Here is an 18,629-nt window from a genome sequence, read left to right on the forward strand (position 1 = left end):
GGATCCAGCAAGAAGAAAGAGGAAATACTTGGGATGTGGAATTTCATTCTGGAATGGCATTAGAGCAATGAAAAAAGAAAACCAGTTCATTTTTACAAAGATGTGCAACATGGCTGTGGGCAGTAATGGAACATTAGTCTAAAGTTAAATATTAGTGGATTCCCTACGTAAATATTTCTATCCTCCAACAAACTAAGTGAATTGGGCATTTTTGCACCACTGACTCTGTCAGCTATTGTCATATTTGTGAGTGTGTGGCAAGACAGGATGTCAGCAAAAAAAAAGAAAAAGGCAAAAAGCAAAGACAGCTTATTTTTCTCCTGATAAAATTATTAACTTTCCTTTAGATCCTAGAAACTGCTGGACATCTAGAAACACATTGTAAAATAAAGAAAATTAAAATTGATTTAAATCAAGATAATACTTGGAAGTTTTTTTCTCTAGTCCTCAGTTCCCCCAACCCAAAATATTAAACAACTTTTTTTTTTTCTCTTTTAAACCCTAGCTCTAACTTGCGGGGGGTGGGGTGGGGGTGTGTGTCTGTGGGTGTTCTTGTCCTATAGAAAATTATTCCTTCAGAATGTGTTCTGCCTATTTTCAGCTCAGTAACAGGCCTTGCTTTCCATGTTAAATAACCTAGGAATATTTATTGCCTCAAGGAAGGGCTTAATATATGATCCTAATCATAAAATGCTCTTAGATAAAACCTGTCAAGCTCTCAATAAATGTATGCAACTCCCAATGTCTCTGATAAGCAAAGTAAATATAATTAAAATTGCTATAGACCCTAAATGTAATTATCTATTCATGAACATTCCTTTACTTCTTCCAACATTGTTTTTTAAAGAACTTGGCGTATCTATTAAGGGTTGCTCTGCCTATATAAAAAAACAGAATAGGTATAAAAGCATTGAGTTTACTTCTTAAAAATTAAACTAGTTTCATCAGACTTTTACTATACTGAATTCCAGTCTCTCTCTCTATATATATATGTATAGGCAGAATTCAACAAAGGCCCACCTAGAACTAGAATTGTGCAAACAGTGGAGACTAATATGAAGTACTTCTGGAGAACTGATTGACCTGTTTCACTTGTCCCCAAAATTTTGCAACAGATTTTTGACCTTTGTTTACAACAGTGATGAAGAACAAAGAAAAGTCTCATGCAACTACTGTGACTGCAAAAGAAATCTTCTAATTATGTATTGATGCAATATGATTAAGTAGTAGAGTTTGGGACACTTTGTAGGAGAAGGGAGATGCCTATTTCTTTTTAAAGGAGCTTATAAAGTACTCCACCGTGATGTTTCACAATTGGCCTGTCCAGAAGAAATATCCCATTCTGCACTTTCCATTTCCAAAGCTTCATCTTGGTGTCAGGATCTGGCTTTCACTCCCATCTCTCTGTGACTGAACCACTTGCGGCTTTTCATTTGGCCAAACTATTTGCATGGTCTCAATTAATGTTCCTGGCCCCTAGTTTTCCCCAGAGTGATTAATTTCGGTGGCTGCGTCTCTTTAGTTGTACACACTGAACTTAAGACAGATACATTAAAGAAGCGACATGTGATGTAAATGGAAAAATACAGAGATTTTGAAATTCATATGCTATGCAAGTGCCAAATAATGTTCACCATATTGTTAGATGGACAGAATAGAAAAACAGGAACAATATCTTTTTGCAAAATGGGTTAAAAGAACACAAGCTGTAAGCACTGGTGTACCTGGCACAACTCATCCTCTTTGCCTTATGTGTGAGTCTGCCTGCCTCATCAGCTTTCCTGCCCCCTGAACAGGAAGATAAAAATATCAAGCTTTTCCTGGGCATCTCTTCCAAGGACAGGTATATTTTCTGAGACAAAAAGTTCCTACCAGACTTCCCTTTGCCATACTCAACATCTCTTCTCAATTTAACCTTGTGAGTGGAACCCACTTAAGACATTTTGAGGCCAGGCTGCAAGATGTTTATGTAGTTCTGTTCCTCAGCCTTGTGTGTGGTAGTTCCCTTAACAGCCCTCTTTGCACCGTACCTTATTGCAGCAGCAAATTGCACACAGCGCCCTTTCTTTCAGTCTGTGAACTTATCACTCTGACTATGCAGATATCTGAGTTTTTCAGAATACTTCTTTGAAAATATGTTTCAGGTGGAAGCAGGCATTTTGACATGGTAGAACTATTCAGCATGTAAACACTTTTGGGATGTCTGATCTAACAGTGTGAAGAAGAGACTTTCTTCAGATCTGAGAGACACTGCTTCAAATCTTTTCTTTACAGTACGCATAGCAGATTGCCTTGGACCAGATACCTAAGCTTGATAGGGTTCAGATAAGAATTTCCAGCACCTAAATCCAATTTAGTTATCAACCAGTGAATAAAATTGCCTGATGGAATTTTCCAGACTATGCCTGGAATCATCTGCCGTTGGAGATGTCAAACAGCTATGACCCATAAGCCTTGGTGGGGGCAAAACATAGGCATTCCTCTATGTCTTCCAAGCAATAAATGATCTAGTAGCCATCCTTAAGGCTCTCTTAACTGACACCACAAATTGCAACGGGTCAGCATAGACATTCTATGTAGTGCCTTAATATTTGTGTGCACACCCAAGATGCTAGAGCCCTGTGATGAAACTTTCTCTCTTCTGCAGCTTTCAAGCTGATGTGGGGTTCAGTAGTTTCCAGTAAGAGGTATATATGTGCAGTGAACACTGAATACCGTTGCACATAAATGCAGCATCAGGACCAGCGCCTAGTGCCTCATTGTGCTTTGGCTCCCCAACAGCAAAACGGTGAAGGGTAATTTCGTCAACTTATAAGAGTGCGGTGAGAATACATCATATAAGCTTTAGAGGTGTGCAGATGTTCAGACACTGCTAACATAATCCATCTGGAAAACCTAAAACTATTGGCTTGAATATTTCTGTAACTGATGGATGGGTCTCTAATGCCTTTGTTTTCAGATACATTTTTGCATTTAGAAAAGAAGCTACCGATGTGGAAATAGGTTCGTGGCATTCTCAGTATTACGTCCCTGAACTTTGAGGCACTTGCAAAAACATGCCCTATTCCAGCTATGTTACTTGCATTTTCCTGTTTTTATGTTGTTCTGTTAAGTACTTCTATCTAAAAAAGGCACTTCCAGGAATTCCATTAAGGTATTGGGAAGCCCAGTGTACTGGAGCTGAACTTTATTCCCAGAACTATCAGCAATCTGTCAGTGGCAAGGTTTCCTGGAATAATATCAAAACCCCTGCCTATAATGGCCAAAGGAATGGTGTTACTCCCTCTCCGGCAAATTGTGTTCAAGTGTAGTTCACTGGGAAACTGACAATTGTTTAGAAACTCCACAGGCATTACTGAACGTTAGACAGCGGGACAGGTCCTAAAGGTCCTAACTGCTGAATAGTAAATCTTTCTGGTACATCTACAAATCTACACAGCAGTGGAATTGAGTACATGAACGGGTGAATTGAGAATGAAGGTAAAGCTGCATCTCTCCCTGCTGCCAGCTGAGAAAAATTTGGAATACCTATTTTGCCATGCATTTGTTAGGTATAAATTGGTGGCAAATAGAGCAAGTAAGCTTCTGGGTTTGTATCCTTTTTTTGTTGCAAACTGGAATGAAGAGCTCAAACTTAAGCCTTTTTCTGGAATGAAATTTGCAACAAAAAAGATCTGTTCAGAAACATGAAAGATTTGATTCTGAAGAACTAAAAGACATGTTCATATAAAAAAAAGAATATGAAACAATAAATTTGAAACAATATTTTTACATTAGTGAAATGAAATGTTTTTACACTAGTGATATGAATGATAAAGTCAAAAGGCTTCCCTTTGGCAATGATTTTGTGATCAATATGACAAATTTCTGAAAACATTTTTGATTACAAGAAAGTAACATTTTTTATAGGAATTAATTTTTTTTGTAGCAACCTCTGACTGAAAACAAATAAAAAAAATTCTGGAAATAATCGTAAAACCTACTCTTTTAACCTAATTAATAGTACTTATATATGTTCAGTACTAAACTGAGTCAACCTTGAGAATGCTAGGGAAGATTCTTCACAAAAGCAAAAGCAAGAATATGTGAGGGGCTGACAGCAGAAGACAAAAAGGTGGATCCAAATTCCAGTAGATTTAGAGAGGTTAATTTCTTAATCTTATTCTCAGCCTTTTGACATATTTTCTCTATTTGGCCATAAACTGTCAAAGGAGGGATTTTCATCCAAGTGATGTTCTTGACCATTATAAATAGATCCAAATTTATCTGTCGAAGAACTGAATGTCTCTTCACACTGTCTACTCTACTCAGAAGTTTTTAGTTAGCACACAGGAGTTATGATAACAGAATGAAGGCTAAAATAATAGTAATAGTTTTGATTTTTCTCCTGTATGTTATAGCAAATGATCATTGTCTGGGAAATTCTAGATATTCTAGATAGAAATTCTAAATATTTAAAAATACACTGTGATTTATGCCAAGTAGAACACAGTCTGAAGGATAAGAGATCTGTGACATCTGTGACTGCCTTTGTTTTGCATAATGTAATTAAAGAGATTCATGTCAAAATAAGGATGATGTGCAATGAATCCACTAATTGTTCTAGTTGCATTTATTTTCATTCTTTTACATCACAAATTCATTTTTGGATGTATATTCTTTACACCTTCTCTAACTGCTATGATGACTCTCACATGGCAGCGTATAATCATGCAGAATAAACACAATCTGTGCACCAGTTTGTTTTCTTAATTTTTTTCCCTTACAATTTCTAAAAGAAGTGACATTTTTACTGTTAAAGTAAACTCAGATTCCCAGTTTTATGCGGCTGGTGACAGTCTGTAGGAGTGAAGTATTATCCACATTAGAGGAAAATCAAGTTAAGAATCACTTAAGCAACATGAGCATACACGAGTCCATGGAACCAGGTAAAATGAATCCAAGGGTGCTGAGGGGATTGTTGATACAGTTGTGATCCTACTTGTCATCATTTTCAAAAGTTTATGATGACTCAAAAAGATTTCTGATGGAAAGAAAAAGGCAGACATTGAGCTTACCCTTGGATAATGACCAGTCTACCTCTTCAGTCTATAGGAAAGTTAAGAAACAAATCTCCCTATAAGCTATGGCCAAGCAGATGAGGGACCACCTAACTGGAAACAGCCAGCATGACCGAGGGTAAGTCATACCTGACCAACCTGATTGCCTTCCATGACAAGGTGATTAGCTCTATGGATGGGATGGTGGTCCAGAAGGCCACCTTTCCTTGTTGGATCCTCTATTCATGTGGAGGAGGAATTTGTCATTGATACTCCTGTATTGCTTATGTCTTGCTATATTGTCCCTCCAGCAGATACTGGGGTAGTTGAAATCCTCCATGAGGACCAGAGCTGTGGAGATGAGGCTGCTCCTATTTGTCTGTAGACAGCTTCATCCGTTTATTCTTCTTGGTCAGCTGGCCTGTAGCAGACACCCACTACAATGTCATTCTTTCTGCCTTCTTTTTAATCCTTATCCATGAGCTCTGAGTTGGCTCATAATCTGCAGATGGAGCAATGAATTCTATGAGTCTACGTTTTTATATGTTATAGTACACAAAATGTTCCTTTTCAAATTTGGGCTATGCAACCCTTTCTCTTCCTCTCACACTGGTCTGTGATGAGGAGCTTATTTCCATTTCTTTTCTGCTTTACATGTCAAAGCTTTCTTTGCCAATTTTGTTTCTAAATCCCTCTTGCTCCTACAGTTAATACAGTTGATTTGTTTTTGTCATTTGGCTTCATCTCAGAGCTTAGCTATTGCAAATGTTCCCTTGACATTGATACAACCTACCAGTCAATGGAAGGCAGAAATGCTATAGGCCCTTGGGACCTCAGGTAGGTAACCTGCATGTGTGTGAGTGTGACCATCACATGCAGCCCGTTAGGGCCCGGTAAATACATGGTCTTCTACTGTTTATATTATTTTGACAGTGACAACTAGTTCCCATATGTGCCTTGGAATCCTTATGTGCCCTCAGAACGCAGACATTTCAGGTAATAATATTAATAAAATAATGAAAAGCTTTCAGATCAATAGTCCTGGATTTCTTAGTCTCCCTTGGAGTGGCATAAAGCAAGAACTTCAGGCCCAACTAGTTATGTTCAATTAATAAAACCACCTGACTGATTACCTGAAATACACGTATATTGTTTCATTCCAGTTTTATCCTTTGTTGTTAGATTTCTGTTGGGAGATTACCATTGTTAAAATGCTCTCATCTACATTGCGGGACTGGCAAAGCATATGCCTCAAACGGTCAATTTGTCTGGTACCTTGGCACAATGTAATCTGAATCCATGATGGTTTTGAATTATAGTTCCAGTCAGTCATCTTTCTGTTTCTGTTCTCAGGTGGGGGCCAACTTTATAAGGAAGTATTGAACTGCAGGATATGTAATTATTTTTTTTTCAGGTTGCTAACACTCTAAACAACAATTCTGCTGGAAATAGTAGTCCATTTAGTTTCCATAGCAAAGGAAATCACATAGTAGAATGAATCTGTGTAAAACATCTGTGAGTCTGTTTGCATCTGTGTATATATGTACAAAAGACAGAGCCAGGACTCGACTATGTCAGAGGGTGAAAGCAGGAGAAGAAAAATGGGGAAAGTCTAAAAAAATCATTAGAAATATATAAAAAAAAAAGGTGGTGAAATGAGTAGTTTAAGTTTCTTCAATCTCTAAGGTTGTGCTGCTGCTACACTGGTGCTCTTGGGCCGCATTTGTAAGTTCATGCAATATTCAGCAGTCACTTACTGCTCAGCCTCTTGGGTTGTCCCACAAGATGCTAAACTTGTGTCTTCCTTACACAAAGAGTTGTTTTCCAAAAAAACAAGGTTGATGTAGAATATTTAACATTATACTCTTCTTCTACATGTGGCAATGTTCTCAGACATCTCTTGTGAGCAGTACAATGTGCTTGACTGCTTGGGTTTAGCACATGTTACAAGCTGCAAGGGGGCAAGTATGGCAGGAAGTCACAGTGATTGATTTCCCTGAGCCTGCAATAGATATTCTTTTATTTCTGACAGCATCCAGTAATACACATTGCTTTTAGCTTGTACTTTTTCCAAAGTGGATTTTTTTTTTTCAGAACACCTTGGAGTTTAAGCAGACTCTGTGAATAAAAGCTCAGATTCAGCATGATATTTACCTGACTGCGGAAATTTAGTCACGTATTTGAGAACCGTGCTGAAGCAAAGTGTGTTATTTTAATTTCATTTCATTAGAGTCTTAGTACTGTAAAAGAGGAATAAAGCAGCAACAAATTAAGGTCTAAATCACAAACACATGTCTCTGTAATAGGAAAGGAGAAAATATGTGGGTTTTTTATGATTGCAAGTAATTGGCAATATGATTTTAATATGATTACAAGTAATTTAATGCTTTCCAAATTGTGCGATAGTAGATGATCATCAGACTAATAAATCTGAAATAGTTCAGTTCCTTCATTTTTGCAATAGATTTAGGTAATGTCAATCCTTAAATGAATGTGCAAGAAACTTATTTTATTTGATCTTCATTAAGTTTGACAAAGGTGTATCAGTCATGGGGTAAAAAAAAGCATGATATATCATAAATATTATCATAATTCTACAGGGCTTTCTGAAAGTTTTAACAAAATATCAACAATAGCATCGGTTAAGTATTGCGATAATAAAGCTCATGATGGATTGTACCCTGCTGTTGCATCTATTCCTCACATGAAATACATGAGATAATGCTGGATATTACAGAACCTGACTATAAATGCTTAAGAAAATCCCTGTACCCAGGTTCTATGATAGGAATTCCTGAGGTAATAGAGGCCTATATTACACAGATTCTGGACTTTATAAAGTATATTGACAGGTTCGATGGAAGGCAGTTGGAATTACTACTATCACTTCTGCTATTGCTTTTCTTATTGTTATTGCTGGTTTGACGAATAAATTAATAACAGTGTTAATATGTTAATGATAGCATAATTTAAACAAATAGTCTAATTTTATTAATTTAGTAATTGTAACTTCTGTATTTCTGTATCTTCATAATATAGCAAGTCTGTTTCAATGGTTTAAGCCATCTGCTTGTTGAAGCTGTTATTTTTCTGTTTACTGTTTGTATTATAAAACATTCCTGATGAGAAACTCATATTCATTCATGTACTTCTTTCTCATGATTATTAACAGTTATCATATACCTATGATGCAATAATACTTAAAACATGCTAGGCTTCTTCAAAGCATAAAGTCAGCACACAACATTAAAGTTCACTTTAATTCTGGTCTGAAATATCTGGTCTGAAAGGTGTAAAATCAAAAAAGACAGAGGTACAGAAAGGGGAAATGGTGATAGGAAATAATAAAGCATGCAATGAGATCCAAGTAACAGGAGATACCAGTAGGCAAAAACTTTCTTTGTTATCCTCTCTGGTTGCTTGCTTAAGTTTCTTTTTATTTCAATGTTAAAATATGCTGTAACATCCATCACCCTGCTTACGCCTGTAAATAGCATCCATAGCAGGATATGTCTGCTACATTTATCTGTAACCCCTTTCTCTTGTAACTAAATAAACTACATAATTTTATAAAACAAGTAAAAAACAAGCAGTTTTCAAAATCAAATTTGAATTAAGTAACCACTATGGGAATGTTTGAGATCTGGGGAGATTTTGCAAAATTGGGGAAGAAAATCAGACTAAATTTTCCATATCTTACAGAAAAATGTTTTTTATTACTTCAGTGAGTTGTAGTACTGAAGTGGGTTGTTTCACTAGCTTTTCTTGAGAAATAAAAGAACATTTAAGTGTGAAAAGCATTATGGATACCTGAGAAGATACCGAAATGAATCAGAGGGAAAAGAAAATATAAAAAAGGTAATGTAAAAAATGAAAGGGGAGATAATAAAAAATTTCAACTCTGTGCCCCAAAGAGGATGCAAATGGAATGGTACAAGGAACATCATGTGGTCAGATCGAGGGCTGGGGCAGCACCTGGAGCACTCAGTAGTGACATTTTGTTTCAGCTAGCGGAGCATTAGGAAAAATAATGGGAAGGATATTTTCCTAAGTAAGAGAGAATATATTTAAAAGTTATGTTGTCAAGTCAAAGGGAAAAAAATTGGTCTTAAAAAGTATTGTGAAATTAAAAGCAAAAAGATTAGTAGTTTAGCTATATGCTATGTACAAGAGTTGAAAATAATTTCTGAGATTGCAAGTCAGTATTTTGAGATTCTTACATTTCAATACTACTGGAACTATAAGGACTTAGACTGTACCTGTGTTTAATACACCAGAGACATTTCTTAGTTTGTCGTAACACTGAAAGCATCAATAACAGACTATCTGAATGAGCCAATCTAGTTAATATAGTCAATGGAACTTGGGGTTGATACATATCTTACTGCAGTTGTCTTTTAAAATAGATGAATCATAAACCACAAAAAAACTATTTTTCTCCACAAAAAAGAGAACAAAGAGTGGCCATTTGGAGTGACTAAAGGATTCATGGATTCAGAGTAGATTTTGAAATTAATCATGCATCTTAGTAAAATGCTGAAATGATTCTAAATATGAGATACTGACTTTAAAACTGCATTTATTTTTAGTGCATTTAATTCATGAGAAAGCTAAAATAATTCAATTATCAGATATATATTTGGTAATATATACCAAAATCCCTTTGGCAAAAGGATAGATGAAAAGATTTAGATCCATGTGAAGAAAGAAATAACAAGAAATTTTAAAGTTCCTAAATTTATAACTTTCTAACTTAAAAAACCCTCTGTAAATTCACAATACCCTAACTCTTCTTCCTTCCACAGAAGTATTGATTCTATTATTCATGTAATATTTTAATAACATTGCATGACCCTAAGAAACAGCTTACTATTTCATATGCTTAACATGCCAGGCTTTGGTTATATGGTACACTTGTCACTACATTCTTTAATTTAGCCTAGATATAAAAAGGAAAGTATATATCAGAAGAATATTTTTGGCAGCAGATTTTGAAAAACACATTCTCTTGCAATGCAGACATATAATATAACCGAGTATCCCTCTGTTTAGCTGTGATCAAATCACAGTTCCCAGAAAAAGAAGCGTAAGATTAGAAAAGATTAACATTTCAGTGAACACTTGAAGAAAATGACATGTGAAATATTTTTGCATCACTTAAAGAATAAACACCCTTGAATGGAGGGATAAAGAGCTGATTTAAAAGCACTAACTAAACGTCAAGTCTAAGGTATGGTTATCCATCTTCTTTCCATTGACTCTCCAAGAACCTACACAGTTAGATAGTGGTAAGTAGGTAGATACAGCATGTGGGCAAGTAGTAAGTAGTAACAGTAGATGAGGTTAATCTGTCCTGAAATGGTAGGATTAACTGGCTTGGAGTATTAATATAATAAATAAACCTAAATTATTATAACTATCATTAGATACCAGTTTCTGGTTGTTGCCTCCACATGATTTATGTATCTGCAGTTCTAGAATATCTTGTTCTTAAGCTTTCTCAAGCTGGTCAGAATTAGAAATGCAAGATACCAAAAATATTCAGCAATTACAAGTGGATGCTATCCAGACTACTGTCTGTAGGAAGGCACATACAGTCTGCTTGAAATCACGGGTTTATTTGTACCCTGTGGGAGGTTTGATTAAGAATTGTCACAGTCTAATACTGGTAAGAGAATCAGACTGAAATGTTCTATAAATTTAAAGTTTGTATTACCTTTTTCAAACACAGGCAACAGTTTTACTCAATACTTAGCTGCTGAACAAGTGCAAAATAAGCCAAGGGAAATATCATGTTGGCTTGCTAACACATCTCTTTGTGAATACTGAGAAGATATTTTTTTGGCTGAAATTCACTTGAATGACTAATAAGGACCTACATCTTGTTATGTGTCCCTTAGAGTCAAAGAAAGGTTAAAGCATGTCATTTACTGGGCCAGTGAAACCCAACTGCCTGGATCAAGTTCACTCATTTTGTGACACTCACTAACTCAACAGAAAGGGAAGCAACCTGAGCCCTTCTCAGAAAAAGATCTATTCATGAGAGCATTTTTTTCTTCCATTCCAGAAAACCAGGCTCATTGCAGTCTTCAATAAGCTGCTTTTTTTTTTTTTTTTTAATTTTATTCTGTTCACAGGAGTGAGGCTGACTTGAGTGAAAAAGATGACAAACACAGAAGAACCTTTTGTCAAATGCCCTAATATTTGCCTTGCTGCTTTCACCACATATGATGAATGTTCCAGACGTTACTGAGACCCACAACTAGATTCTATCCTGCAGCTCATCTCCCTTTTAAAATCTAGATTGTGAGGATTTTCTCCACATCTCCAATCTCCAAGAAATGATGTGTTCTAAAGCTGAGAGGTACATACAGAAAAATGTCATGGAAAAGATATTGTATGGCAACTCATGGTTATGTGTAAAATACGTCTGCATTCTCTGTCCTACAGAATTACTGATCATCAGTCTTTTTTCCAGTGCCAGCAGTGCAAACAAGGAACTGACCTATTAAAGCCATTAGAGTCAAACAGTGGAAGAGCTGATGTGACAGGTGAATCATGCCTTTTATCTCCTTATCTTTATATCTCCTTATCATATCCTTTATCTCCTTTATCTTATACTCCAAACGAGTATTTTCTGTTTTAATCTAAAGTCATTAACACACTTGGGTTTTTGGATGTTGTAGATAGTCAGCTAGAGTTTATTAATAATTAGTGATCTTCCAATAGGACACACCTATTATATACATGAAAAAAATACTGTTGTGAGCTCTATGCTTTGTTCCCCTTCTATTAACTTAATGTTATTTATTGGTGCCACTTTTAGTGGCACTATTGTTCTCAAAATACCATGTTTTTTTCCGTCCTGTGTGCTATTTTCCTATTTATGAAGATGCTTTCTTCCTAGCACATCTTTCCTGTTAACATTGTTAGCGTTCTGGAAAGGCCCAATTCTGTCCCTGCTGTTGAGCACCTTCACTTGTGTTTTTATTCTAAACACAGGTTTGATGTTATTGGCAAAAGAAACAGTCTGATAGAACAGGATTTTTGAAGGGGGAAAAGTCCTCCTACCCTGAAAAAACCCTGAAACATTCTGAAATGGGGTTAAGGACTAATAACCATGTGTAAGACTGGAATTCATGTCTTTCATATTTTGTATTCAATGTATCTCATTTTTGTATTTAGGAAATCATGATCATGCTTGAGGCTTTCTTCATTTCTCTGTAGAAAATTTTGTCTTTGGTTTGTAAAGAACCTGTGCTCCACAGAGGCAATAAAAATTTTGATTATTTTGTTGTGTACTCAAAAGAGTGAATATTTTATGTTTTCATTGAATTTCCAAAATGTTCTCAGCAGCTTTATCATCCATATGAAACGCCTGGTGTGGTACATTTTTATGGAAACTTTCCATGTGGAGGAGTACTAAAGGGAAGATTATGAGTGTTTTAGTAATCGTGGTTCTGGAAGGTAGATTTGAAGAAGTATGGTTTCCCAGTACTAGGAAACGTAAATACCATTTTGAAACTGGATCAGCTGCATACTAATCAGGACTCTTTCAAATAAGGCATGTCAGGCTTATGCCATATATCCACAAACGTCACCATATCATTGTATGCATTGCGCTGTTAAACTAACAGATCAATTTTCAAGTAGAAGGATGTCAGTGCCAATGCCTCAGTATGTGTTTGAACTGCTTACTTACATTTTACAAAGCTAAAAAGGAATCCAAGGTTATTTGGTACTTCTAAAATCTCTTTACTAGATGTTCAGATGCTTGTTTGCTTTTATTGGAGAAGTACTTCTTTATGTGTAGTAGCTTAAGCTAAATGAGTGGATTGTCAGTGTCAACTGTTTTTCTTTGCTGTCTTAACTACTTTCATGTAGCTAGGCAGCTCAGAGACACAGAAAATCTATTCTAAAATCTACAGTGATTACACAGTTAGATATTTGCACAATGTTCTGCTGCTCTGCATATTTACCTTTAACCTTCGGCAGTTACTGAGTATGTAATTCTCAATCTCTCTTAAAATGAAACACCCAAGAGATGGGAAGAAGGTTCCAATAAGTAGAAGCTACATCCATGGCCTAGCTAGAGAGCCAGTGAGGGACATAATGGCCTTTTTTTGCGGGAACGTCCTCATTTCTGATTTGTTTCTGTTAATATTCATCTGAAAATTTTAAAGGTGAAGTCTTGCTGTTTATGGTCAAAGCATAGCACAAGGCCATAAATATACCAGTGAATTAAATCTTTAAAAAAATCCCCTACCTTTTCATGATATTCTTTCAGAGAATGTGGCTATTCATACTTATTTTTAAATTTCTGTAGGATGGTTCAAGTGCAGAATGATAACTGTACTTCTGTTAAATAAACGCAGCAGTGGAAAAACTAGCAAGCTATTGAAATGAAGCTCATCCTTTGCCTTCTGTAGTCCCTTTTTATTCAGTTCCCCTGCCTCACACCGGCAGAAGTGTTTGGCAGTGTATTTAAAAGAGTCTTAATGCATGAGCTTCTTCAGAGCAGAGGAAACTGTTATTCCTGAGGTATCAGAAAACAGTGTGACAGTTTCTTTTGGGCAGTTGGGCCTCAGCTGTTTATGACCACCTTAAAAATCAACTGGCAATCGATGCAGGTTATAAATCATAGGTGTAATATACTACCTTGAAGAAGCAATGTATAAGTAATTAAGCAACAGCATTCCTTCCTTGCTCTGTTTTCTGCAGTGTTAAGATATGCACAGTGCATATATGCACAGTGAACTTCTGTAATGAAGTCAAATGCACAGGTGAAGTGAAAAGTATAGAGAAAAAAAAGGCAAACAAAGGATAAAACATTTGACAGTCATTGCTTTTCAGTATGTGAAAGTAGGTAGAGAAATAATAAGACAAGTTGCAGGCACACTCAACAGAAGAAAATGTAGAATGATGCCCCTAACGAGACAGTTTAACACAGTGGTTTGGTTTGGTTTGGTTTTGAAAGGCAAAGTGACTATGTATGTTCTTCACTTTAAGGGTACGCTTGTCACTAGTCAGCAAATCCTCAAGTCCATATTTAAGGTCAAATATATGTGTAGGTCCCTCAAATTCGAAGCCACATTAGCATCATACAATTACACAGTAAGGAGAAGCTTTTTTAGTTTTTGGAAATAGATACTGGGAAACTTTGAAAGCACTTTTACTGTTTTTTTTTCCAAAAATGCATTTCTACAGACACAGTATAAATGAGGGTCTCAGTAATAACTATTTGAAAAACACCCCAAACTTATTCCTCACCACAAACACCACAGAATCACAGACTGGTTAAGGTTGGAAGGGACTTCTGGTAGTCATCTGCTCCAAACCCCTGCTCAAGCATAACCACCCAGAGCCACTTGCCCAGGCCCATGGCTAGATGTCTTTTGAATATCTCCAAGGATGGAGACTCCACAACCTTCCCGGGCAACCTGTACCCGTTGTCACGTAGTGAAAAAGTGTTTCCTGAAGTTGGAGTGAACCTTCTGTGTTTCAGTTTGTGCCCATTGCCTCAGATCCTGTCACTGGACACCACCAGGAAGAGACTGGCTCCGTCATCTCCTCACCTTCCCTTCAGATATTTATATACACTGATGAGATCCCCCTGAGCCTTCTCTTCTCCAGGCTGAACAATCCCAGTTCCATTAGCCTTTCCTTCCAGGAGAGATGCTCCAGCCCCTTCATTATGTTTGTGGCCCTTCACTGAACTCTCTCCAGTATGTCCATTCCTCTCTTGCACTGGGGAGCCAACATAACTCCAGCTGTGGCCTGACCGGTGTGGAGTAAAGGGGAAGGGTCACTCCCCTCAACCTGCTGGCAATACTTTGCCTAACGCAGCCCAGGATACCGTTCACTTTCTTTGTGGCAAGGGCACATTACAGGCTCATGCTCAACTGGGTGTCCACCAAGACCTCCAGGTCCTTTTCTGCCAAGCTGCTTTGCAGCTGGGTGTTGTGCCCCTCACTGCCCTCCCCACCCCACCACCTACCCTCACCCCACTCCATCATGCAGGTTTTGATACTCACAAGAAAATTTAATTTTTATTTGCGTTAAAGGGCAGTAGTTACAGACAGTATTTCTTATACACTGTTACAAATAGTAAATTCCTGAATTTTATGCAACTCCATTTCAAACACACCTAATTGTTCAGGTAAGAATGGATGAATTGTAAAGAGCTTAGTGGTTGAATTTTATTCCAAAATAGTACATGGTTATCCAAAACATACTTATGCTTGTCCACAAGTTCTACCCAGCAATGGTTATAATATTTATTATACCATTATGTAAGTTTTCCTTTCAGGAAATTTAAGGATGTACAGAAAACAATATTTTTACACTGAAAGGGTAGTTTAAACTTCTCTCAGCTTTTGATGGTTGTTTTAGTGAAAGAAAGTTTTTTGTTTTATCTGTATCGATACAATCGTCCTAAATTCTCATCACGGGGGTTCTGTCCCGAAGTTCACTGTGAACTTCCACTGCTGAATATCACCCATTTTCCATGCCAAACATTTTATAAAAAATTTGACTTCTCTTCATAAAGAGGTGATGGTGTTCCTGACTCAATCATTTTCTATGCTTTCCTGAGTAATTCTGAAGCAGCTTTCTCAAGCTGAAGAATGGTGGGGATGGCAGAATAGGCCTTATACTACAGCTTTGTATGGTGAAAGCAGGGACTTTCTAGTACATCTGTCCAATTGTATCAAATACCTGGTTGTTGCTTTAGATTGTAAACATTTGAGGACATGAACATCTTCACATATGATTTTAAAATCTTACAATATTAGATCTAAAATGGGACTTTTGAGAACTAAAATGATAATCGTAATAAAATAGTAATAATGGAACTAATAATTCTCATGTCCATAAAATTAAATTGTAAGTATGATGATAAAGAGGATTAAATTTTTTACTCAAAATATGCAATTATATTGAAGAGACACAAAAGGAAATGATGTCTGATTTCTGTGGTCTGATTATAATGGATTAAAACTTCAGAACGTGAAAGAGAAGTGAGTGGAGTTCAGCAAAAGCTGATAATATCCTTGGGACTTAAATGCTTTCAATTTTTTAAGAATAAGTTGTGGATTGCTGCTTTTTGTAGATTAAAAAAATGAAAAATTATTGGTACTCATATTTTGGCAGTTTTGTATCCCAACAAACATATTGCTTTTAATGGTCTATTGGTTGAAATAATCTGTGGTGTTAGTCAAATTGACTATAGAAAATATGATGTTTAATTTTTACATAAGAGAAATGAGAAATATCTAAAATTGTTTCAGCATGCCTGTCATGAGGATTTTTAAAATATGGAAAATGTATGAAAGTTAAAGAGTAAAATACAATGCAGTAAATGTACCGTTCCTTATGTGTTATTCAAAAACATATCAGGAAAAGTAACAGTATACCAGGGCAATGCATCAGTTATTTTGTGTTTGAATTTTTAAAATATATTTGAATATTCTTTTTACAAGATCCTGTACATGGTGATAAAAATGTATTAGACATTTGGTTGTTTAACCAAGAGAAAACTCAGAATGACATTAGAATTTATTTGTCTTTGATATTATTAATGTTAATGGGCAATTACATTGCATCAAATCACTAGAAGAGTACTTACAGAAACAGGACTCAGTTGTGCTCAGAGAAATTTGGCATTTTCCATACTCTAATCAAAAGGCAAAGAAACTGATATGTAGGTCAGTGATCTTTAAGGGGTGTGTGTGTATGGAATTCTGAGCTTCTGGCGCACAAGGCACAAGACTCCTGTGAAACACAAGCAGCAGAGTTCATCAAAGAGAGGTTGTAATTAAAGAAAAACGAATTGACATGTATATTCAGGTAATCAATGTTATGAAACTATTGTCACTTCTTTAAAGAAGAGCTAAACACGTAACAGAATTGAATAGATTGTGAGAACAGTTGCTGTAGTCAAGGCATCAGTTAGAGCATAAGAACTATTTTGTGGTGTGTTCAGAGAAGGAATGTGCAGGGTTACACCCAGGTAAGCATTTTGGGCCTAAATACAAAAAACAGGGCTGAAGCACCTACGGGTTAGGTACTGGATTGGCTGCCTTACATGTACCAAACCTCCAGAGTTGAAGGGAGGCAGTCTGTGCCAGCGTGCTTGAGCACAGCTGATGGACCAAACTGTTCAGTAACATCGAGCACGTCTGCTTCCTCCAGCCACTCCTGCCCAGGACCTCTCCTGCCTGGCTGCTGGAGGCCAGCCCAGGGACACAGGGACCTGGGGTCCTGGCCCAGGCTGAGGGACACAATCGCCACTTTCCTGTTTGCAGGGTCAACCAGTAGTGAAGCTGATCATGTATCCCAGCACGTATCCCAGAGACAGACATACACAAGCAGGACACTGGCACGGCCGGTCACACAGGCTGCCACAGGCAAGGCTCTGCCTTCAACAGCCGCTGCACAGAGGCTCACACAGACACAAGCACAGGCAGCCAAGTCCCCTCGGCCGCATGGGCTGGCAGAGGCAGGAGGTCACTAGTGCAGGCACACACGTGACACTCTCCAAGTTCACAAGCACACACACCTTTGTGGTTACCCCAAGTACTGGCACAGCCCCTCTGTGTGTCCGGCACCCTGCCCACATCCTGGGTCCCCTTACCTATCCCATGGGTCCCCTCTTTGCCATCTAGACCAGCTTGGTGCTGGCTGTACACACGCAGCACTTGCACATCCATCCCACAGAATCCCACACCTGTGGGTCTCCCAGATACCAGGAAGAAGCCTTCACCACCTAAAACTCTTGCCCAGACTCAACACCGCCCTTCTCACCAGCTGGTCCAGATTGAATTTTTGCAGCTAATACACCCACCCACCCACCAAGCACACCATGTCTGGGGAAGATACAGGCACTCATTTCCCTCAGAAGCAGGCACTTGGCACGCAGCTGAGTCCCATGGTCCTGCTTCAGCCACCAACACCGATACCCTCATTCACCCTGCTCACACCTGTCCGCCAGTAGCTGGTTTTGGGACACACATTGTTCCCACCCCATAGCTGGAGATTAAAGACCCCTACTCACTGCAGCCATTGACACTGAGACCCCACTCGCTTCTGAAACTGATACCACAGGCCGGGGCACCTGCACACCTGGTCTGACTCCAAGGTCTGACACCAATTTTCACTTGCCCACATACAGGTCTCACTGGTAGCTGGCTTGGTCCTTGCATCATGTGTGCACACACACACAAACTACGCATGATTGTCCCCTTTGATACCCTTTTATTTCAGTCCCCCTCTTTGTTCCTCCCTGCTTCCTCTTCCCCCCATGCATCTGTCCAAGAGTTGTACAGCTCTGTCAGTTCCCACACCCCTTCCAGCTTGGGATCCCCCTGGTTTATGACCCTACCAGTTGCAAAGTTCAGGCTGATCTTCCTTGAAGTGACACCTGTGGTCTCTTGATAGACCACCAATTAGTGAGTGATGAGGTTTTTTTCTTGTTGTTATTGCCATGTTTGTTTTGTCAGGTTTGTGTCTCTGTATATTTTGTTTCTGATTTCCCCCTTTTTCCCTTAGTTTCCCAATTGACAAGATCCCTGATCAGATAACCTCATGGGA

Source organism: Falco biarmicus, chromosome 5 (assembly GCF_023638135.1).
Source record: "Falco biarmicus isolate bFalBia1 chromosome 5, bFalBia1.pri, whole genome shotgun sequence".
Taxonomy (NCBI): Eukaryota; Metazoa; Chordata; class Aves; order Falconiformes; family Falconidae; genus Falco; species Falco biarmicus.